This window comes from Oryctolagus cuniculus, chromosome 5, assembly GCF_964237555.1.
Source record: "Oryctolagus cuniculus chromosome 5, mOryCun1.1, whole genome shotgun sequence".
NCBI classification, from domain to species: Eukaryota; Metazoa; Chordata; class Mammalia; order Lagomorpha; family Leporidae; genus Oryctolagus; species Oryctolagus cuniculus.
Genome location: NC_091436.1, coordinates 124,250,830 through 124,275,869, shown reverse-complemented (window position 1 = coordinate 124,275,869; position 25,040 = coordinate 124,250,830). Strand labels below are relative to the sequence as shown.

Here is a 25,040-nt window from a genome sequence, read left to right as displayed (position 1 = left end):
AGTACACAGATTGAGTAGTCACTTTCATTCTAGCCTGAATAACAGGAATTGTGACAACTTCTCCATCTTTGCTTTTGACTCGGTGGCCTCTAGGATTTTGTACCCCTGTTTCCACTGACAGCACTTCTGGCTTCCTAGGGTGAACCAGAAACTTCACTTTCTCAAATGACAACACAAGCTTCAATGACAAGCATGTTGCAATTATTGCTTTGTGCAAGTTGTAATGAATCAAAACGTCTATGTGACTTTTTGGAAAGATGATTTTCTTTGTTTCTGTCCCAGCAAACAACTTCTCTCTGTCATTGTGTCAAATGCAAAGCACTGAACAAATAGGATGGAGGGGTCTGGATTGTGTTTTTGGCCCTTTCCAGCCCAGGCTCTGATCTTTCAATGACCTTTCACAGACAATATGATAAAATCCAAACTCCTTGAGTTGGTCCTCAGGGATACCCATTTTCTCTTTCCAATTGGATCAAAATTCCCCTTTCAGGATCTCTTCCTTTGCGTCCCTTCCTCTCCAGGCACTGGCTTGCCCACCTCTGACAGGGCTCAGATTTGCTCTATCTGCACTTTTGTCTGTGCCATTTCCCTCTTTCGGATTCCATTTTCCGTCTGTCCCTACTTTCAAATACCAGCTCAGTCGACACCCTACCTGGCGAGCCTCTCCTGGCTACTTCTACCAGAATTAATTGTGTAGAGTACATTTCGCCCATTCACTTGACAAATGTTAATCATCAACAGTGTGCTCAACTCTGTTTCAAGTGTAAGGGAGGCCTAGCAAGTCCCCCCTCCACATTGTCCCCTGTGGCTTGCCATGGTGCTCATGCTGTCCTCTGGAAGAAACAGCAGAGGAGAGAAGAGACAAAAGCAGGTGAGGTCCTGGGCTTTAGAATCATACTTGGTTTTACCACTTACTTGCTTTGTAATCTTAAGCAAGTTTCAGGGCCTTGGTTTGCTCATCTGTAAGATGGAAAAGCAACATCATATATATCTCATTAAATGAGATAGTTAATGTAGAATATCCAGCAATAGTTTTTGGCACAAAGCAGCAGCTCAATAAACATTACTGATACTATGATTGCATAGCTGGTCTGACACGTCCATCAATACTGTCTCTGCAGGTGATGCCTTCTCTCTTTGCTTTTCATGTATAAGAACAGTGTTGGGCCTCTTACTAACTGTGTGATAAAATATTCCTCCCTCCAAAGGGGGATTGGTTAATGAGCAACAATTTATGAGCAGTCATTGCTAGTTCTTAACTGTTTTAAATACTCTAGAGAAACTCATGGGAATCCTAAGATGTATTCATTGACATTTATTGAGAACTGAATTTCTAGAGCAGTGGTTCTCAAACTTCAACATGCATTGGAGTTATCTGGAAGGTTTCTTCAAACACAGCAGGCCTTGGGTGGGAGCTAAGATTGTTCATTTTAACTATTCTCAGGTGATGCTGATAATTCCAGTCTTCAGTCTACACTTTGAGAATCTCTTTGTTGATGCTGGGGGTTGAAAATGATTATGAGATGGCTGTGGATCAGCCTTTCAATGAAGCCTAACAGCCAGGGTCTGAAGAAGACATAGAACAGAGTGGAGCAAGCCCTGGACTAGGCTAGAAAACGCAATTTCTAGCCCTGATTCCATCACTCTTTGGAATATGACCTTGGACATGTCATTTACCTCCTCGGAGCCTTGGTTTCCTTATTCATGATACAATTAGAATACGCTCTTCACATCCCACAGTATGTGAGGACCAGGACAAATGTAAAATATTATATGGACTGACAAGAGACCAAACCTCAGAGTCAGGGCAGGAGAATTTCCTCCTCTTCTTCCAGTTCAAAGTGACCCCCTGAGTGGAAGAGAGACTCTCTAAGAAAAATCTCTTTCCTAGTCGTCCAAGGCATTATTCAATACCTAAAGACTGAACTAGCTGAACAGACTCCCTGGTAGCTCAAAATTTTAAAATCACTTTGAATCAAGAGTCCATCTCTGTGAAGTGTTATTTGCAGCAGACTAAAGGCAACCAGGGTTCTACACACTGTCTGATCTTCTTCCTTATCATGAATCACATTGGGTTCCTGATGATTAGACACTCCCACCACGGAAGACACACACCTATGAAAATCATCCTCTCTAGATTACATTTTAATGTCAAGACCTCAATTTTTCCCTAAGCATCACTAGATGAAAGAATCATCCTAGTTTTCTCGTGAATTTTCTATTATAAAATGATTGCTGGGGACAGGTATTGCTGTGCATTGAGTTAAGTTGCCCCTTGTGATGCCAGCATCCCATATTTGAAGACCTGAGATCAAGTCCTGCATCCACTTATAATCAGCTTCCTGCCAATGCACCTGGGAGACACCAGAAGCTACCCAAGTGCTCCCACCCATGTGGGAGACCCAGATTGAGTTCCTCACTCCTGGCTTCAATGTGATGTTGCAGGAAATTTGGGGAGTGATCCGGCAGATGGGAGATTCTCTCTCCTCCTCCCTCACCATCCTTCTGCCTTTCAAATAAATATATAAATAAGTAAACTTAAAAAAAAAAAGCTTTGATGATGTTGCTCCTAATATCCCTGAGTGTTTCCCCTACAGTTCTCATAAAACACCATGTGAGAAATGGCTTCAGCACCCAGCACCACATACAAAAGAGTATTTAAGGTTAAGGGAAAATGCTAGTGATAAAATGCTGGGAAAAAATACATGCAAGTTGTATTACCCCAGCAATTAAAAAACAATGGAAAGAAAGAAATAAAAAAAGTTTTCAGAAATTATCTTTAGATGGTGAATTATGAGTTATATTCTTTATATTTATTTGTATGTTCACATTTTTCACAAAGCAAGAATAACTTTGTATGAATAGATAAAGCCAATTTTTTTTCTAAGCAATTCAGGATAGGGAATTCACTCTCTGAAGTAGAATTCTATAACTTTTGTGCTTACCTTTCTTCATCATTTGAAGCACATCATGGTTTCACATGGTCTTTATTGTCATTTTATATTTTATTGCTATTTCATTTTATATGTGGTTATTTATTGGAAAGATAGACCTTTCTTATCCTGTATAAATTCTAAAATTTCTGGTGCTCTGAGCATTTTAGAAACTAGGTAGCCAAAAGTAAGTAAGGCATGCAATACAAACAAAATTAAATAATTAGCTTCACATTCATGTACCTAGCACTCTGATATGGAATGTGTCCATCCCAAGGTACATCTTAATCTCCACACCAGATACCCCACCCCCACCATCCAAGACTTATAGTTAGTAACCAGGGAGAAGTTCAAGGACTTGGCAAATCTGATGAGATGCTTATCACTCAATGCACAGCATTCCTTTCCCATAAGCAGTTGACACTCAATGAAGTACAATGTGGGCTTTCCTGATTACTTAGTGGCAATCAGGCCTCAGTGGGAGGAAAACTATGCACTTTCATAATTCTGTTGAGCTTGTGGGTGTAGCCCAGCAGACCACTCTGAAGGAAGTTCCTCTGCCTGACCAAAGACAGGGAATACGCAAGGATGCCTCTGAGGCTTTGCTCTTGGGATCCTGGGAGATGGCAAAGCTGAGGCGGAAAGAGGCTGCAGAGCCGGTAGTTTGGACAGTGGAAGAAACACAGACAACAAACCACACAAGTGCACTTGTTCTTTCCCTGACTCCATCCCATCCGTCTGGCAGCTCCTTCTTGCTCTGCTCTTACTTGGAACTCGGTTTCCTTATGAACTGAGCTCGTTCATCGCTAAGCATGGATCAGTTCATGACATTATAGATTTTACAAATATATGAGCTCTATGACTAATGAAACATTCCACACATGGAGATAAAGACAGAGGTCAAGTCTGTCTCAGATTGCTTGGCTACACAGATGAGTGGCTTCAATAAGCGACATTTAAGAAGTCAACAATTAGCTTTTAGTACTGACTGACACTTTTATCTCTTATCTGGAAGCCAGTCTAAATGACATGCAGTTGGAATTTTTAAGAGCTGTAAAGAATAATGATAAATCCAGAAATGAAATAAGCCGTGGTAAAGGTGAGAAATGACCCTGGCAGAAGGTAAATTACTGGAACTGGCTGGCTATTTTTATGAGCTGCACAGGGATAAATCTGCAAAGTCTGGGACATGGAGGGAAATGGAATACCAGCAAAATAGAGGAGCAGTGTTTCCTTGAAGCATGTTTCAATGAGAGTCCATAATCCTCAAATCTGTTAAATCCTCAGACCTGGACTTTTTCACAACCTGATCTCACCAAATTCAAAATTCATGCAGCAGCATAGCAAGTGAAGATGTGGGGGGAGTGGCTGGGCAGGACTTTGTTAATATTCTTACTATGAAGCCATAAAAACCCACACATGAAGGCTTCCAAAAGTTCATGGAAATGCCTATTATTAAAACTATGTATGGCTTTCAAGCTTTTTGGAGCAAAATAAACTTGTCTTTTAATTCCATTTTCCATGAGCTTTTTGAAGTACCCTCAGACATTCTGGGATGGGGTGTGTGCTGTCTTGCACAGAGTCATCAAAAGTGCCACTGAAAGTATAATGTTCCTACACTCCTGAATGGTGGTTGGGGCTGGGTGAGTAACGTCAACATGGAAGAGTCAAGACATGAAGAGCAGCACTTGGCACACCGGGTAGCACTGCGGAGAGCAGGCTGTCACAACCTAAAGGAAGAGTGAACGTGGACCTCCTCTGGGCTCAGCCCAGCTGTGTACATCACAGCTCACCTCTGGGATTGCTAGGTACATGGGGATCAAGGGCGGAAGAGGCTCAATGGAAGTATTAGGTATGGACTGGCTGGTAAGAGCAAAAGACAAGTTGGGTAATCAGGGGAATATCAGGTGAAGAAGAGAATACAGACTCCTTCCTTCCCTCATTCGTTTTAACTTATGCACACATGCATTCATTCATCAAATATTCACTTAGCACCTGGTAAATTCTATGTCTTGCTTTGTGGATTAAAACAGAGCACCTTTTTTCAGACAGGGCTTTATCCCTTTCTCTCACTTAAGTTAGCTCCCTACTTATTTCCTTAATAGCACTTTATATAAATGCATGGTACTTGTTTCTTTACACCTGTGTGCTTCATCTACTCAAATACAAGACTGGTAAGGCAGAGGATTTGTCTATTTCTGTTCAGTGCCGTAATCTCAGCATCTACTATACTGCCTGGCATATGGTAGGACTTCAAAACACTTGTCTGGGATGAACATATCTATTCACAGAGATGAAGAGAACTGACTCATTCAAGAAACTATTCAAAGAGAAGGTTAAGGGCCGGTGCTGCGGCTCACTAGGCTAATCCTCCACCTTGCGGCACCGGGTTCTAGTCCCGGTCGGGGTGCTGGATTCTGTCCCGGTTGCCCCTTTTCCAGGCCAGCTCTCTGCTGTGGCCCGGGAGTACAGTGGAGGATGGCCCAAGTCCTTGGGCCCTGCACCCCATGGGAGACCAGGAGAAGTACCTGGCTTCTGCCATCGGATCAGCGCGGTGCGCTGGCTGCAGCGTGCCAGCCGCGCATTGGAGGGTGAACCAACGGCAAAGGAAGACCTTTCTCTCTGTCTCTCTCTCTCACTGTCCACTCTGCCTGTCAAAAAAAAAAAAAAAAAAAAAAAAAAAAAAAAAAAAAAAAGAGAGAGAGAGAGAGAAGGTTAAGGCTGGTGCCGCTGCTCAATAGGCTAATCCTCCACCTACAGTGCTGGCACACCGGGTTCTAGTCCTGGTCGGGGCGCTGGATTCTGTCCCGGTTGCCCCTCTTCCAGGCCAGCTCTCTGCTATGGCCTGGGAGTGCAGTGGAGGATGGCCCAAGTGCTTGGGCCCTGCACCTGCACGGGAGACCAGGAGAAACACCTGGCTCCTAGCTTTGGATCAGCGTGGTGCGCCGGCTGCAGCGCACCGGCCGCAGCGGCCATTGAGGGGTGAACCAATGGAAAAAGGAAGACCTTTCTCTCTGTCTCTCTCTCTCTCTCTCTCACTGTCCACTCTGCCTGTCAAAAAAAAAAAAGAGAGAGAGAGAGAGAGAGAGAGAGAGAGAGAGAAGGTTGAAAAGAAGCTAGTGGATAGTAAAGAAAAGGGAAAAGCAGCAGGAAAATTGAACTCAAGCCCCCACCACCCTGCCCCACAACAACCAGATTGAAAAAGGGATTTGGCATTCAAAAAACAAAGCATCAGAGGAGCCATTACACAGAATATAGTATTCTCTCCTAAGACAAGGGATTCAAGCAGTGACAAGGCTGTGCGCAGGGTGTTGGGGTTAACAACCAAGATGGAAACTTAAATCACCATGTGTTCCAGATGCAAGGATTTAACTGAATTAATCTGAAGCGCTTACTCACCCTGGGCTGGGAGTTTATGGTCTTCAGGTGTCCTGTCACCTGCGTTGCTTGCTAGACTGGCATAACTGTCAGGCGGAAGGTCAGGAGGCTCAGCACATCGACCTGTGAGTGGCTAGGTCACTTAAGGACAAGGTACACGTGGCTTTGGGGAGCATCAAGCTTTCTCTATCAGTAAAATGAGGTCAATGACTTTGTCCTAACTGCCCCCACCGCACAATTTTGTTTTGAGAGCCTAGATAATGTGGTACAACTGCTTCATACACCAGGTCACAAAGCCCAGATATTTCCAAGTGACACATTGCCAGAATGCTCCTCCTGTGAGCATGCCTCTCCTGCCTGGAGAGGCCAGCCTGGGCTTGCTGCCTTCACTGGGGTTGGTTACTCACGAGATGGACTTCTAGGAGAAGACTTTAGAGTGAAAACATCATTAGGTGAGTCCCCACATTATAGCCATCCACTAAAAACCATTCATGAAGAATTCATTGAGTTTTCCATGATGCTTTCTTTTCTTTAAAAATTTGTTTTATTCATTTGAAAGGCAGCATGACACAGAAAGAGGAAGAGATGGAAAGAGAAAGAGATCTTCCATCTGCTGGTTCACTCCCCAAACAGCCACAACAGCTGGGTCTGTGCCAGGCTGAGGCCAGGAGCCTGGAACCCCATCTAGTCTTCCACAGGGGTGGCAGGCACCTAGTTACCAGACCCTCATCCACTGCCTTCCAGATGCATTAGCTGGGGCCTGGATTGGAAGCAGAACAGCCAGGACTCAAACCAGTAATCCAAAATGGGATGCCAGTACTACAAATGGCAACTTAACCACTGCACCAGAACACCAGGCCCAAAGTTTTCTTTTCAAAGGTGAGAAGACTGGGGCTCAAGAAATCCTTCTTTCTGTCTACAAACATCCATTGGGTAGCTCTGTGCCAGGCACTATCTTTGTACCAGGGAAACAAGATCAATAATGGCCATCCTTGACCCCATCACTTCCTCAGGGAGAAGACACAGAACATTCTGTATGCCCTTGGAAGGTAATGAAATCTGAGTGATGATGATGCTGTGAACTGGACAGTGGAAGAACAGCCAAGGAGACACCAGCCCAGCTTTGGCAGGCTAGAGGGAAGGGCTGAAATGTTTTCTGTAAGTTCAGACAAGAGGAGATAAAGGGGGATATTCAAGGTAGAGAGAGAAAAACACATGACAGAAAGAGAGCCTGGCCCTTTTGGGAGCCCTGTTTGTTCACCGTGGCTCTCACTTGGGCAGTGAGGTAAGGAATGGTGAGAGATGGGCCCAGAAAGACAAACAGGAGGCAGATGATGAGACAACTCCTTCCACCTAGAGCAGAAACTGAAGAGTTTAATCTTACATGTTAAAATGTTCAGAGTAGAATCTGAAAGTTATTATACCACTTAGTATAGCAGAGCAGAAAATGCATATATGTGACTCATTTCTTTCTTCCAATAGCTACTTCTCTGGGAAAAGTAGACTCCCCTCAAACATGGTGTTTCAACAAGCTCTCTGCAACACCAGTGATGTGACTCCTGCCTGCAAGGCAGATCTTTGTCCCTGCAAACCGTTCTCCACTGTCCCACTCTGCTCTGGCGTCTGGGAGGTTGACAATGGGGATGGTCCCAAAGAGCTCCCTGACCTCTAAGGATGAGGTAGACCAGGGAGAGGTGCTGAAGAAGCATCAGGAGTCTTTTGTTGTTGTTGATAATTAATTAATTAGAGATAGACAAAGAGAGAGAGAAGATAGAGAAAGCTTCTACTTACTGATTCACTCCCTCAGAGCCAGGACCTCAATCCAGGCTCCCCATGTGGGTGCAGGAATCCAATCACTTGAACCATCATCAAGTCTCAAGCATTAGCAGGAAACTGGAGTCAGGATCCAGAGCTGGGTATTGGACCCAGGTACTCTGATATAGGATGGGAGCACCTTAAGCAGTGTCTTAACCCCTAGGCTAAATGTCTACCCTAGAGATCAGAGGTTTGAAGAGGCGTGAAGTCAGGGTGTTTATTGCCCTGGGTCCATTCCTGTCAGGTCACCCTGGGTTGACTGCTTCTCTCTACCAAAAACCACCCTCTTTCCAGGGACTCTTGTTGGGCTGAGGTAAAGGTTCAAATCTAGGGTTTGTAAAGGATTCTTGCTGTGACTGTCCCAGGCACATTTCTCAACTATGTCTTGTTGGGGCCTCTGAATCCAGCTCATAATTTTACAAATGATTCCTTTACTGAACTCTCTTCCACATGCCCAGTTTGAGGTACCAGTGGGTTCTACTGAGATTCTAGCACTTCATCAATGACTTCTCCACTGTCACTGGAATATTTCCTGTGACAGGAATGCAAGGTTGTTGGAATCCTCAGGAGCCATTGAACAAGACTGGGCATCAGGAAACCCAGTTCTAGTTCCATCTTGGCCTTCTTTTTTTAAGATTTATTCATTTGAGTAGCAGAGTTACAGAGAGACAGAGAGAGAGAGAGAAAGATCTTCCATCTGCTGGTTCACTCCCCAAATGGCTGCAATGACCAGAGCTAGGAAGACCCAAAGCCAGGAGCTTCTTCTGGGTCTCCCACATGGGTGCAGGGGCCCAAGGATTTGGGCCAGCTTCTACTGCTTTCCCAGGCCATAGCAGAGAGCTGGATCAGAAGTGGAGCAGCCTGGTCTCAAACTGGTACCTATATGGGATGCCAGTGCTGCAGGCAGCAGCTTTACCCACTACGCCACAGCGCCAGCCCCCCATCTTGGTCTTTGAGTAGCTGTGACCACAGGAAAGTAAAAATCCTGCCAGCATGAGTTATGATGAAAAGTCTTTGCTGCCTAAAAATAGAGGGCAGTAGTATCTTCAAATAAGAAAGGTGAGTTTGAATTGGGGTTTTGGACCAGGTCCCTGGAGCCCCACTGTTTCTGTGCAGGTTCCTTAGGGGCCACTGTGGGTTAGGATGGAGGCAGAGACAGAGCAGCTCCTCTTTATTTCTTTGGTTCCATAATGAGGTCCCCTACATGATTTATTTTTACATACACAAAATTACTTGTCTTCAAGAAGTATTTGAAAATGACTGGGTTCAATGAAACTGTGAGATCCTGTCTGGTGTTTAGAGGTGAGTTTCCCCCTCTGTTCAGTCACCAGGTAAAGAGCCTGGTAAACATGTGATCTTCACTACAATCCACAGTACTGCAGCAGTAGCTCAGCACTTGTGGAAGGACTTCATTGCTTAGATTACGAAGAGGCAGTGCCTGTGACCTTGCCCAACGTGAAGGAGGCTTGGTTGAGGGCAGACGATGCTGGAGACATATTATTCATGCACGACTCTGGGATGGCATTAACCTGAGTCACTTTCTATGAACTACTCATGTGTATTAGTGGTGGTTGTGTCTCATGTGAGAGTCAGGATGAGATCTGATCCTCTTCCATTGGTAACCAGTGGAAGGTGCTAAGAATAGCAACATGAGTGATGCTGTGGACTTAACCCAAGCATTTGACCCCATTAACTTAGTTGGGATGTGGGAAGCTTTGCAAAACGTTTGCTTCCTGGAGACATGCACTAACATCACTTCTCACTCCATAAAACCTTTCCTGATAACTCCTCTGCCAGAAGTCATTGCTCCTTCTTCTGAATTCAACTTCCAGGGCTCTCTTCGGCTGCCCTTTGCTGTGAGAAACTGGTTGATGTGTGTGTGTGTGTGTGTGTGTGTGTGCTTTCCCTCCTCTGCTAAACAAGTCTCTGTTGAAGAAAGGAACATGTTGTGTATGCCTCTGTATTCCCTATAGTAGCTTGGCACAGGTGAAACTGAGAATATGTGTATTAATTCATTGGCTGACGGTAAGAATTAACCTGTAAGGAACCTATAAGATCCATTTGTTATAATCACAACAGTGAGGTCTTAAAAGAATATCAGTCCACTCAGCTGCCATACAAAATACCGCAGACTGTGTGGCTCAAACAACAAAATTTTATTTTTTGCAGTTCTAGAGCCTGGGAAATTCAAGATCAAGGTGTTGGCCAATTTGGTTGCCAGTCCTTCCTGGTGAGTAGATGGTCACCTTCTGTCTATGTCTCACATGGCAAATCTCTCTCTAAGTGTCTTCCTCTTCCTTTCCTTATAATATAACCACTCCTATGGGATTATGACTCCACTTTTACACTCTCATTTAGCCTTGTCTCCTGAAGGCTCTATTTCCAAAGCAGTCACACGGAGGAGCAAGGCTTCAACCAATGCATTTGGGAAGAAAGGCACAATTCAGTCCTTAGACATCTCATCCTCCCCAGATTCACATTTTTTATATTAAAAATATGTTCAATTTGCCCCCAACAACCTCAAAAGTCTTCAATTCTAAAGTCTAAAGTAGTCATAGCCAAATATCATCTAAATCAGGTAAGAGTGAGACCTGAGATAATTCATCCCGAGGCAAAATTCCTCCCTGGCAGTACACCTGTGCAATCAAACAAGTTATGTTTTTCCAAAATACAGTGGTGGGGCAGGATAGGCTAGACGTTCCAAAAGGGAGAGACAGAAAAGAAGAAAGGGGTGACACACCTCAAGCAAGTCCAAAACCTAGCAAGGCAATTCTATCAGAATTACATTGGAGAGTAGTCATTATGGTTTGATATCCTACTTTCTGAGTCCATTGGGGCAGCAGTTTGGCATCCATGGCTGTCAGGTAGAGGTCTCACTTCCAAGGCTTGGGTTCCATTTCACAGGCTCTGGGAAGCCCTGGCCCCAATGCTTCACATGGTGACCCCACCCCTGACACCTCTGGTTGGAGGTTATCTCTCTTGTTCAATCTGAGACAAGGCCCACCTCTTAGAAACTGAGCAGGGAGATCTGCTGGTCTCTGAATCTCTGTTGGTGACAATCTTCCCTTCCCTTGAAGAATAGTGCATGTTTGCAGCCAAATCGCATATAATTCTCTCACTCCCTGACTTCTGCAGAGGTGGCTGATTAAATCCACAGGTTGCATCCACAATCAGCCATACTCGCAGTGTTCTGTTCAGAACAAACTGTCACATTTATTGCAACATGAGCAAAGAGTGTGGACTCAAGCTATAGCATTTGAGAGCCTGTCACTGACTTCTCAAGTTCATTCCCTTCAACTGTGTGGTGTTCACTTAGCTAATAGCACGTACACAGCAGGGGGACAGGACCTTTCCAGGTCAAGGCTCTGACCCAGTCTCTGACCTCTGGCAGGTTCAGTGTTGCTGAAGCTGCTGGGGCTGGGGTGGGGTGGGAGGCAATGACTTGGGGAGAAAGATAAAGGCCAATCTTTGTCTAGGAGGCCTTGGTCCTTAATACAAAAGGTCAGTATTGAGTGTCTGAAGCTCTCCCCCTCCCAGGTAGCAGCATGAATCACAGGCTCACTTGGGTAGAACTACCCTGCAGCCTGGAAGTGCTGATGTGTGGATTTGGTCTGCCCTTCTAGGCTGCACTTGACATCCATTTGAATCTTGTTTCGCTCTTGTCAGCACAGTGGGTAGAGGCTTACAACATGATTGGCTTTGATACTGAACACTCTCTCCACCCCCACTGATGTTTTCCAGGTGTTGTTAGGGCAAGCTTTATACCTTTTCCAAATTGTCATCACTAAGACCTCAGACACTCTCTTCTGGCTTCTCCTACAAGTAACCCCCAGTGTCCTGTAAAGGCTGTCTTGTTCTATAAATAACCTAATTCCTGATACTAACTCTGTAAAGAAGGAATCAATTTGGCTGGCAAAAGTCAGGGCTGTTTTGATATTTTGGTAAAAGCATTAAGGAGAATCCCAGATTAGAACGTAGATCACTGGGAATAATTTCCTATATTCACCACTTTTTCTGTCTTCATTTGACCATTTGAGAAATATCTTGGTACAACCTTCACATTACACACAAACATCAACAAACACTAAGTCAGGTAGTAGAGTTTCATTTGAAAGGCATAAAAAGAAAGGACCATCTTCCTTTCTAAAAGGATCCTCCATCCTGGTTCTGTTTTGTAAATAGGGGATATTAAAATTTACATGAAATTGACTAGAGCAAACTAAGCATTCTGTTCAAGACTCCAAGATTCCCTAACAGAGTGCGGGACAACTCACATCTACCCTTTAGAAGGGGGCAATAGCTAAAGTACAAGCCTTGGGCTACTGGTTTGAGGAATTTTACCAACAGGATAATGAGATGGAACTTTGGGGTCAACTCTCGGGCATTTCTGTGGGTCAGTGCTGGGGTTCATCTCACCTCATGAGATCTCTCCAATGACATCTCCACATATCTGTCCATCTCTATTCAGGAGAGGAAAGTGAAGAGCCAGAGCATGGAGACAAACATCCATGACAAGACCCCGCTCTTCGTCTTGCCAACTGTGCAAATTTGGACAAGACACAGAGCCTCTCTTTGCAATCCTTTCCCTCATCTGTAAAGTAGGGATATGAACAGAGTTGTGAGGGCAATTAAATTACATCATTAGTCAAATAGTCTTTGTAAGCTATAGTGTGTTTTACAAATGAAAGGTGTTATTCAGATTAAAAAAAAAAAAGAAGAAGCAGGGTAGATTCTCTGCACTCATCTACACATCTCACCTTTGTTTCACTGTAGGCAGCACCAGTGTCCTGCTATTATTTTTTAAAGTGGTTTCCATTCATGTTTAACTCACTAGTTTCCATTCCAGCAACAGATCAACAAGTTCAAGAGACAACTTAAAAATATAACTGACTAAAGCAAATGACAAGAATCCTCTATCATGACTAACTTTTTTTCTTTTTGTTCTAGAAAACCCTTTGAATTGCCCAGTGGGCACCCATGGAAATATGTGTGATAAAAAGATGGTGGATCTCCCGTAGAACTCCCAACAACAATAGACGCATGGTGTTGTATGACCTCCCTGAGCCTGCAGGTGCAGTTTCTTGTAGCAAACATTTGAATAAAAGCATTCACACTGCAGACTGGGTTATAAGTGAACACATGTGAAAACTTTCCTGATGTATAATAAGAGTATTTGATTTCCCTCAAAACACTTACTATGCCAAGCCCAAGGCCAGGGCTGTGCTCTTAATCTGAGCTTGGACAGACATATAAATGTTGGTGAGCATCCAGAAAGGTGGAAATAAAACTTGAGTTTCTAAGACAATTGTATCCTAGGAGTATTTAAGGCTCTCAGCTCCCTTAAGGGGCACATGGATCATAGGTTGATGGGTTTGATATCATGCAAACCTGGATTCCAAACTAGATTCTGTCCCTACTAATTGTGTGACCCTGGAAAAAAGAATCAGATTGATTTTTAGTGCAATGGGCCTATAGAGCTTCCTCTTCAAGCAGTCATTGGGAAGATAAAGTGGCTGCTGTCAGAGTGCATGGAGGAGAGTTAGCTCAACCCACTTGTGGCAGACAGACCCTAAGAGGACTCTTTGTGGCTCCTCCCTTCTGGAGTCCATGCATTTTATAAGCCACGCCTCCTTGTGTGTAGATGGAATTTATGACTTGTTTCTAGCTAATTGAACACAAAAAAGTGAAGGAATTATACCAATGCAACCAAGGTCCCAAATCAATTGACTTGAGTCAACCAAAAAAGAAGCTATCCTGGATGGTCTGATTTAATTGGGTGAAAACTTGTGAAAGAAGCGATTCTCTTGCTGGTCTCGAGGAAGTTGCTGTGACGTGAACTGCCTGTAGAGACAGAACTGGGGGCAGGGAACTGGGGTGGGAGGGGGCAGGCTCTCTAGGAGCTAAGGGCCTCAATTGTACAGCTGTAAGGAGCTGAATCCACCAGAGCCTGAAGGAGGACTCTGAGCTCCGGATGAGAATGCAGTCCCGGCCAACACCTTGATTGCAGTCTCAGACACTGAGCAGAGGACCCAGCTAAACCACTGTAAGACCTCTGACCTATATAGATGCTGTGAGATAATGAACATGTCTGTTTTAAGCTGTTAAATTTATAGTAAGTGGTTACATGGCAATAGAAAGTTAATACACCTCTACTTCCGGAAATCACTTCCTTGAGACAGGCTTAGATTGAAGGAAGATGAGGTTTGTCTGTACTCCATTTATAGAACTGTTGAATGTGAGGTTGAGGGAAGGGAAAGGAAGCTTCTCCAGCTATCTGTCTTGTACAGCATTCCAGAACCCCACCTAACCGTGGCACTGTGATCACGCCCAGATCTCTGTGAGATTGTGCAGAAGCCACCTGACACTGGCTGCTGAGTTATTCTGCAAAGTGGGTCTGGTCTTTTATTGTCAGCTGTGTTTATTTTTGTATGTGGTGGCGGTGGCTGATGTTTCAGTTTTTCACAACTGCAAAATGGGTACAACAGCATTAGCTTTATTTGTCTCAGAGAGATGGGGCAAGGAAACATAAATTCATCACTGTAAAAACAGGCTTTTGCAAGTTAGAATGAAAAGGAAGAGGGAGGATCTCTGGCCCTTTAGGGAGGCCTCTTAATGCAGTCTGCAAACAGCACTGACTTTCACAGAGGGTTCCACAGTTCTTGGGCCTCAATAATAAAGTTACTTAAGTGATGATTTCAGGAGACTTTAAAGCAATTAGTCTTTACTTGTTGATTTAATATGTTCTGTCTTCTTTCAAAGAAATTTTGAGTAAACTCAAAATCAAAACACTTTATGATCATAACAAAAATAATTAACAATCATAATAACTTCAAGGCCAGGACTGATAACACTGCTTCTCAATGCCTATGAAGAAAATGCCAAGTCCTCTACTTTACATTCAAGGAACCTCATGATTTGATTACAAGCAGAGCTGTTACCCGGGGTTGTGGCAGTGGTTCTAGTATTGAAATATCTGCACTGGTTGGGCAGTAACTGTCCTAGAACACCTCACGCCACCTGGCTGCCCCATTCTCGGCACCCTCTGGATTTCCACAGAACCCAGCATTAGTGAATTACTGGCAGGCCTGACCTAGGGCCTCCAGACCTTGTCCCAGCACTACAATTGGTGCCAAATGTTAGGTAATTTGAGTATTATCTAGGCACCAACCTTTCCAAGTGTAATTCTTACCCCTTTCCATTCTTCCTGGGGCACAGCAAAAATGGGCGTCTCACTGGACCTCTGCAGGTGCTCCACACTTTCACTTTCTGTCTTATTACCTGTTGCTCCCTTTAACTGTAGTTCTGTACTCCCCACTGCTCCCTGCCTGACCATGTCCTACCAGCTCCAAGATTCTGAGTTTGGGAAACTTAGTCTACTTTGTGCTGCTATCCTGAACAAATAAGCAAGCAAACAAAAACCCTGAGACTAGGTCATGTAGAAATTATGGGGTTTTATTTCTCACAGTCCTGGAGCTGGAAATTCCAAGATCAAGGCACCAGAAGATTCGGTTGTCTGGTGAGAGCTGTTGTCTGCTGCCTGGATGAGTCTGTGTGCTGTGTCCACTGAAGGGGAGGAGCCCTGTGTCCTCACACGGCAGAAAAGGGAAGAGCAAATTCAGCGTGAAGCCTCTTGTATAAGGACCTTAATCCCATTCATGAAGGAAAAGCCCTCGTGGCCCTAACTATCTCCTGAAGACTCCATCGCTTATTAAAAATCAATTTGGCAGTGCCTGAATTTTGGAGAGGACACCTTCAAACCACAATATTGGTGACCTTACCTGTCGAAGCCTCAGTTTCCCTGTCCTGAAAGTGTGACTTGCCAAGGTGGAGGGAAAATGACAGTGCGAGTGAGGCTTGAACACAGCTCTAGGCATAAGGATAAAAAGTGTGGCCCATTTGGCTTGCCAGTCCTGCTCTTTTCAAGGTTCTTCATCAAATGCCAGACCTCTATGGAGCTTCCTCCATCTCCTTGACTCTCAGTGGTAGCTCCTCATGTGAATCCCTGCAGTGGCTCCACTGGACTTGAGCTTAGCCCTGGCTACTCTCCACCAATCAGCGTGAGGAAGTAAAGTCTGACTGAGGGCAGACAAGCCACAGCCTGGGACGTTGAAAGTGCTTGGTGAACCTGTGTTGACATAGATGAAATACTGGGATACCTGCTTGTTCAATGAATAAAACCATAAGTGTCAAGTAAGTAATGCTATAGAGCTTTGTAGACAAGAGAATAGTATGGGGCCATGCACAAAGCCAAGAAATGAAAACAATTGGCACCTATTGCATACTTAGCAGAGACCAGTCACTGACTGAAGCACTTTGCATTTCTTAACTCATGTACGCTTCCCAACAAGGCTGTAAGGGAGGTACTGAGATTGCTGTCTGCCTGCCTCCATACTGCATAGGGCACCAGCTCACGCTTGGCAGGGACCACATTCTTCATCCTGTGCCCTCTGCAGGACACATGGCAGCTGCTTGGCCCATATGAAGGGCTCCAGGCATGCTCAATTTTGCCACTGTGAATGCTCCCCCCGGCCCCACCTTCAGGAGTGCATCTCTGTACGCATCCCTCCCCCCTGTGCCCGGCCCTGCAGCAGGCTCCAGAGGCTTCACGCCTATGAAAGTACGATGATGAAGAATCAAGTCCCCAAGCCATAGATACGCCATTTGATAAAATTCTGTTTTCGCTTTGCATCTCTGAAATCAGTCTTATTTTAATCCGACATTAAGTTAGTATTGCAAATCCAAATTCTGTTCATTAACACAGAGGCATGGGATTCAGAAAAATTGTATGCACCAAGCAGGAAGAGATTTCTGTAAAACTGCAAAATCCTGAGCTGGTTTCCAAGAGGGTGAAGGAAGAGGAGATGAACATTTCAAGCAAAGAAATTGGCACATCTGGAAGCCAGAGACTGACATTCACAGCTGGTGTTAAGGTAGTAGGAAGTGGAGGTTTCCTTTCCCACGGCCAAGTTCCTGTGTGGAACTCAGGGGCTTGTAACTGTCAGGAGCTCTACAGAGGCAGTCACTCTGGAGACTCAGTGGGATAAACTGCAATGCATGTTGGAACCACTGGGAAGCTTGGAAGAAATTCTGAAGCTCAACCCCCAACCCCAGAGATGCTCGTTTCATTGGTCCAGGGTAGGGCCAGGACTGGCACGAGGCAGGGAGAACTCCCAGGATGCTCTTTAAGGGGGGCTGGGCACAGCCTCAAGGTGACCAGAGGGGTGTAGGTCAGCAGAGGCTCAGCATCATGGGAAAGGGGCTTCAAGAGACGCAGGGCAAGGAACTCAACAGTGATTCTTGACAGCCTGGTTAAAACCACGTGTTAGCTGAAACAGAATTTTTAAAAAGATTTCTTTTTTACATTAGACTTTACTTTTATGTTACGAATTTTGTACATACCAAAAAAGGTTTTCAGGGCATTCAGAACTGACACAAGGTATGACCCTAGCAAAATAATTAACAAGAGGAAGGAAGGGCATCAGAATAAGGTAGACAAGGGGTTGCAATGTATGAAGAGTTCCAGAAGTTGAGAAGCAAGCCCTTCCCCTTCCCTGGCTGTTCAGGGCACCCATGATCCTTCATCGGCAAGGACAGAACCTGCAGGTATCATTGCATCCCCCACATCCCACACCATGGGATATACTGCAACACCATGCACCAAGGAGGTGCGCAGCAGACATCTGGTGAAATGCATTGTTGACCTGGCTCTTTTCTAACAGGCAGCCTCTCCAGAGAGCAGCAGCAAATAAGGGTTGCCTCTGCCTGCAGACTGTGTGATGCTACTGCAAGTATCTGTGAGTCACGATGACAACAGCACTTCATAATGTGTGTGTGTGTGTATGTGTGTTGTATAGTGTGTGAATGTGTGTATTGTGGTGTGTGTGTGTGTCTGTGATTTTTAACGAGAATAGGAAAGTGGAGGTGATTTTTACTTGTAGAAGATTCCAGAAAAAGCACAGGATTCAGCTCTGACCTGCCATCAATTCCACTTTCTGGGGAACCCTAGCATTGCATACGCTTATGCCTGAAAAATACCCATGTACCAGGGCACTTCAAAAAATTATTGACAAAAAAAGTGGAATTAAAAGATAGGTTTATTTTTTTAAAGATTTTTTAAAAATTATTTGAAAGACAGAGTTACAGAGAGAGGTAGAGCCAGAGAGAGAAGTCTTCCATCTGCTGGTTCACTCCCCAGATGGCCGCAGTGGTTTGAGCTGTGCTGATCAGAAGCCAGGATCCAGGAGCCTCTTCTGGGCCTCCCACATGGGCACAGGGGCCCAAAGACTTGGGCTATCTTCTACTGCTTTCCCAGGCTATAACAGAGAGCTGGATCAGAGGAGGAGCAGCCGGGACTAGAACTGGTGCCCATATGGGATGCCGGTACTTCAGGTCAGGGCTTTAACCCGCAGCACCACAGAGCCGGCCCCAAGATAGGCTTATTTTGCTGCACAAAAGGTGAGATGTGTATCTCATTTTCTTACATATCTATTTGCCATGAACTTTTGAGTCTCTCTCATCTGTGTGATGTGAAAATATGTGTGTATGTTTATGTCAGCACAAATACATCAGCTGTAGGTTTATGAGGGTACTTCAAAAAGTTTGTGGAAAATGGAAAGGAAAACTAAGCCTATTTTAGTGCAAATGTACTTTGAAATCCATGCATACAAATGGTCTACAAACAATTCAGGGAAAATGCATGTTATGAAAAAAAAAAAAAAAAAACTATGGGGGCACAAGACAAGATAGAAAAAGAGTTAAAAGAATTCAACATGATTTGCTTTACCCTAGCTGACCCAGCAAACCAGATGGCTCTGTGCTCATAACAAGTCCTACATACAATACTGGATCTGTAGCTTTGTCTTCCCAATTAAAAGCATCCCAAGGAATTTACTGGAGGCATAAAATAAATGCTTGCTATTGAATATTTTTTTTAATTTTATTTATTTGACAGATGGAGTTATAGACAGTGAGAGAGAGAGACAGAGAGAAAGGTCTTCCTTCCGTTGGTTCACTCCCCAAATGGCCGCCATGGCTGGCGCTACACCGACCCGAAGCCAGGAGCCAGGTCTCCTGCTTCCTCCTGGTCTCCCATGCGGGTGCAGGAGCCCAAGCACTTGCTGTTGAATATTTTAATAGGATATTTCTAAGCACTCAATCTATGTATTATAATTCGTATCATAGGATATGTATGATTTCGAAAAAGTTTCTGTTTATAATTTTTCCTAAAGAAATCATGATCAGGACTCTTTGTTGCCCACCACAAAACCCACTCTAATTTAAGCAGAAAAGAAGTGGGGCTAGAAAGACATTTCCTGGCCTCTGCCTTGATGATGCTGTCCCCTCAGAATGGCTGGGTGGATGTGGTGCTGGCTTGACGCGAAGTATGACAAACATCTACAACATGAGGGGACTCCAAAAAGTTAGCAGAAAAAAGTGGAATTGAAGCATAGGTTTACTTTGGGGCCAAAAAAAAAATATTGAAGTCCATGCATAGTTTTATCATAATACATGTTTTCCATGAACTTTTTGAAAACCCCTAGTATGTCAATATTGAAATAACCTGAAAATATTCCTAAAATATAAACATCTGGTTCAAAGACAAAAGTGGCTTTTAACCTGTTAGCATAAGAGCTAGTCTCCTGCCAGATCCTGGCATCTGAGACTATTGAAAAATAAGGCCTTAGGGGCCGGAGTCATGGCACAGTGGGTTATAAGCCCGGCCTGCAACACTGGCATCCCTAGTCCCAGCTACTCCACTTCCCATCCAGCTCTCTGCTATGGCCTGGGAAAGCAGTGGAAGACGTCCCAAGTCCTTGGGCCCCTGCTCCTGCATAGGAGACCCGAAAGAAGCTCCTGGCTTCGGATCAGCACAGCTCTAGTCATTGTGGTCATTTGGGGAGTGAACCAGTGGATGGAAGACCTCTCTCTGGCTCTACCTCTCTCTGTAACTTTGTCTTTCAAATAAATAAAATAAATTTTTTTTTAAAAAAAAACAAGGCCTTGATTATGAAGACATTGGTGTATACATGTGTACATGCAAGCACACACACACACACACACACACAGAGTGGAACTGGTTAATGTGAGAGTTAAGCAAGATAAATCAACAAAAGCCAGAGACCATAAGTGGATTCCATGAATTTACACAATTTGAATAGGAGCTCAGTTCCAGCAGACCCAGGAATGTAGCTCCATCTGTGTCATAGTTGAAAAATTCCCCAGAGAGGCCAAGGGCCTTGGTCAAGGGTGCAGGGCAAAGGTAGAAACCAGCCTAAGTGTTTACCATTAGGACTATGTGGCTTTGTGGGACAACATTCTCCCTTCTCAGGCAATCTGTCTTCTGGAGCAATGGTGTAAGCCTCACAGATTGGCCTGCCTGTTTCAGTGGCTTGTCTATCACACTTAGTGTGAAAAATTCCTTGGGAAATGAAGCAATCCTTATATTTTTATTTTTTCCAGGGTCATGTCCCCAGGCAAACTCATTTGCCTGTCCCGAGACACAGATGTCAGGCACTGCCCAGAGAAGCACCAGGTGTCAGCAGCACCTGGCCTGGTGGGAGCCAGGTCAAACAAGAAATGCCATCAGCATTGTTTGATTGACAACACCCCAGTGCAGGAGAAGAAGTGCTGTGGCAGGAGAATCTGGGCCCGAGCTCTGTCCACATGTGGCTCTCCCACACAATGTACTGAGGCCACTGCAGAAACCTTTCTGCGGGCCTGGGCCTGGCCACACATCTCCCACCCCCTCCCCTTGTGACTGTTTCATCACATGCAGAACGGGATATTCATAAGTTGAATTCACAGAGGAACATCCTCCAAGAAATTCAGGATGCTTCATGTTGCAACTCAACCGTGGGGTCGCCAGACCTCAGTGCCTTGCAGAGGTGTTGGTGACAGGAGAAGATGGCCACCTCCAAGGAAGGCAGCACTTTTGACCCCACCATCATTTTCAGCTCTGGGCACCACACTGCCTTCAGTTCAGTGGGTCTTAGAAGGCAGGTGTGACTGCTTGTTCATATGTGATTGTTGGTGGCTGCTTTTATGCAGCAGTGACAGAGTTGGGTAGCTCTAACGGAGCCTGGCTGGCCTACAAAGCCCAAAATATTTACCATGTTACCCCCTGCAGGGTACATTTGCTGAGCAACCTAGGCTATGGGAGCACAACTCTCCTTCCCGTGTTATGTCCTAAACTCTCTGGGAACAGAGCCAATTTGGAACCTACCACAGAGCCTTGTATGGAGCTCAGCACCCAAGAGAAGAAAGAACCAACTGGAAAGCACTTCAGACACCATTTCATCACAGCCTTTTATTTTAGAGATGAAGAAACCCGTGATATCAGACCAAAATAGCAGAACCAAAAACCAAGTTTCCAGAACGCCATTGAGTTGCACAACAGCTGATGGATATAGAATAAATGCAAAGATGAGTACCAGTTTACATGGCAGTACCAGTTGTTGGGTAAATGGTGTGTGCCAAATATTGTGTAGCTGAGGGCTTTTCAGTCTTGGACCTCAAATACCAGGAGACATTGTGTGTGTGTGTGTGTGTGTGTGTGTGTGAGAGAGAGAGAGAGAGAGAGAGAGAGAGAGAGAGAAACTATAATATAATAAAAAGATGCCACACAGGCTCTTTGTAGGAAATAGCCAGCACAAGGAGAGAACCCATGTGATGTGTAAATTCAAATTAGCCATGTGTAGTTAGTTGGCCATTCTGCTTCCTTGGACCTAAATGAAGGAAATTAGGATTCAGCCCTTGGGTCTTCATCTTCCAGCCCTGCCCTCTTTCTGCAGCTCCATGTTGACAATCCTTCTCCAATGTGACAAGCCTGTCACCCACTAGGTGCACTGATATCCCCCTCCGCAGCTGATTGCTGTCTGTATATCCGTCCCTCCACAGTGCTCACTACCAGGCATTTCCACCACCAGCTGTCTGTCTCCCTCTCTGGAATAAAAGGTGCCTCACCCTCATTTACAGTAAGTCTTGACACAGAGATGGGGAACAGTCTCTGATAAGCAGAAGTCAAAATAAGCTTCATCCTTCAGGCTGACTTAAGTGGGAGAGAGCCAAGAAAGGCTGGTCTCTGAGTTTTCTCTAGCAGTGTCTTCCGTCTCCTGCGGGAGGTGGGTGTCAAGGGAAGCTCCTGGGGTCTCACTAGGGTTGGAGAACCAGGGATCCACTCGCCACCAGCTCTGGAATCTGCATTGGCAGCAGGTCTGTGGGGGAGGATGGAGAAGAGGGAGTTGACTTCTGTCCTTTCTTTGCCTGTGCTTAGCTTGGGTGCTCCCTTCTCTTCCAACCCTTGAAGTGAATCCTAATTCCTAGTCTTCCTATACTGCAAGACTCTGCTTAGTAATCCTGAGGTTGCCTTACTTTGAGTCCCCTTATCCTTGGACTTGCCTTGAGGTCACAGACCCTGCAAACGTCCAATGGCTGCACTGCCCTCTCTGGATCCAGGATGTAAGTTCCTCCAGGCCCAATTATATCTACTTTGTACAGCTCCTCATTCCCCTACCAGACCTAGGGCCTGGCATCTGTTGGGTCTCAATAAACATCTGCACATACAAAAATGTATTTCAAGAACCTTGAATTTAACTATATTACATTTAATTATTAACATACATTAAAAGGGGGCGGCACTGTGGCATAGTAGGTAAAGCCGCTGCCTGCAGTGCTGGCACCCCATATGGGTGCTGGTTCAAGTCCCGGCTGCTCCACTTCTGATCCAGCTCTCTGCTATGGCCTGGGAAAGAAGTAGAAGATGGCCCAAGTCCTTGGGCCCCTGCACCCATATGGGAGACCCGGAAGAAGCTCCTGGCTCCTGGCATCGTATCAGTGCAGCTACAGCTGTTGTGGCCACCTGGGGAGTGAACCAGAAAATGGAAGACTTCTCTCTCTCTCTGCCTCTCCTTCTCTCTCTGTGTAACTCTGACTTTCAAATAAAATAAATAAATATTTAAAAAAAACATACATTAAAAGATCTTTGTGAGTCACAGAGACCTGACTTTGAATCTCAACTCTACCATTTCCTATGGGAGCCCGAGCAAAACACCTGATCCTTAAGAGCTCAGATTGCTCATCTGTAAAACAGTTATAATATTCTTACTCCATGGCATTGTTGTAAAGGACTGGGGATGCGGGGGTAAGTTCAGAGCCTTGTACAATGTCTTGTGCCTAGTAGATGCTCAGTAAATTGCATTTATTATAATGCTTTTCCTGATTTTGCTATCTTTGACCATGAGGCTGTTCAGAAAGGTCTAGCATCAGTGAGGCTGAGTGTCCATAGAATGAACTGCAGCCAGTGGACTATTCTCATCCCAGACTTCAACCTGCCATGTGGCATTGTAATAGCCTAACCTGTCTGGCTTTTGAGAAGGCAAGAAGCTGCTGAAATCCCAGGAGGACTCAATGGAATCTCTAGCATCCCACAGATAACATTGGTAAATTTCTTTTGATTTATTGTTATTTTCTTCCTTACTAGTACCCTAAATTATTGCCTACATTTTATTTAATATTTCTATTGTGTAGCTCTACCATGCACCTGTAAATGTGTCTAGTTCTTAAAAAATGGAGAGAAGGGGTCAACTGGAATAAACATAAGATTTCTTTCAAGTCAAGGGCTTCATCCTTGCAAATATGAGTTTCAAAGCTTGCCCTGGAATCCAGACTGAGGCACTTTGGCCAATGCCAAGCAATTAGGTAAATTGGCAAGGGACAAAATCTGATTTGGTAGCCAATTCTGTCTTTTCCTCCATGCCCTGACAGAAATTGATCATCAGCTACACACACACACACACACACACACACACACGTATGTCTGTATATGGTATGCCAGTGTGCACATAAGTCCTCCTGACCTCTCTCTACATACTCCCTCTGATCCTCTTCTTTCTGTCTACTGACTTAATAAAGTAATCCAGCTAATGTGTCAGCCGGGCTACAGGTGCAGATGTAGTCCATTTGGAGTAATGTATTTATATTTTAAAAAGGACCTTTGGAGAGCCTTCCTTAAAGTAATGGAATTAATCAATTGGCAGGAATTCATGAGAAATGCGAAGGAGACTAGATCTTTAGGTGACACTAACTTATCCTATCCAGGAATTGGACCATTTGCCTAACTGGAAAGACATGAACTTGACCTTGAACCCTTCACTGTGACCTATGTAGAACCAAGGAAGGGCAATACCTTAGTCATCTCACTGTAGCTGGAAATTGGAGAAAGTATCTCTTGCTTCAGCAAAGCACTCTTTCTTTGTGAAGCTGGGAGGGTCGTGTGAAGTGAGGGAGCAGACAGCACAATGCCCAGTGCTGGGGACAAAGGGTGAAGCCTGGCTCTACGATGTCCTAGCTCGGTGGTCTTAGTCCATCTCCGCTTCAGTTTCCTCATCTATAATTTGGGAATAATACCAAGACCAACTCCATGGAACTCGGGCATTTAATTTAAGTAAGATGTTCAGAATAGCACACAACCGCTGCTTCATCATTCAGTTTCCTAATGGATTCTCTGACTTCTGAAAGTAAAGACAGACTCAGAATGGAGAATGAAGAGTGGTTTTTCTGTGTCATAAGCCACTCTCGTTCTTCAGTGTCTCCCAAATCCTTTTTTCTTCTTCCATCCCTCCAATAGATTTCTCAACATTTAGGAGAAAAACAAACCAATCAACTAACCCAAGTTCACAACTATTTCTACAATTCTACAGCCACGGGACAGTCAAGGGTCAATGTGTGTATTTAAGATGACTGTAATTTAAGATGTACTTAAGTATTTAAGATGACTGGAATGCTGTGCACATTGGGATGAGAGCAGCCCACAAGACCTCTGACCAAATTCCTCTATGTTTGAGTGTCATAGTCCTTTAAAGTTCCACCAATAGGTTCACTTCTCTGGTTCAGGACACCCCATGGACCCTGGATAGA

The 25,040-nt window shown here is 44.6% G+C and overlaps 1 protein-coding gene and 1 long non-coding RNA gene across 2 annotated transcripts in view; one reads left to right on the top strand and one right to left on the bottom strand.

The window, feature by feature from the left end:
- The window catches only part of CLIC5 (chloride intracellular channel 5), a 106,741-nt gene that overhangs the window by 68,948 nt on the left and 12,753 nt on the right, over positions 1–25,040 (bottom strand). The window lies entirely within an intron of this gene.
- On the top strand, positions 9,818–13,244 carry LOC138849659 (uncharacterized). The gene is made up of 3 exons (XR_011388672.1): positions 9,818–9,982; positions 10,296–10,356; positions 13,074–13,244. It is a non-coding gene; the product is annotated as an uncharacterized lncRNA (long non-coding RNA).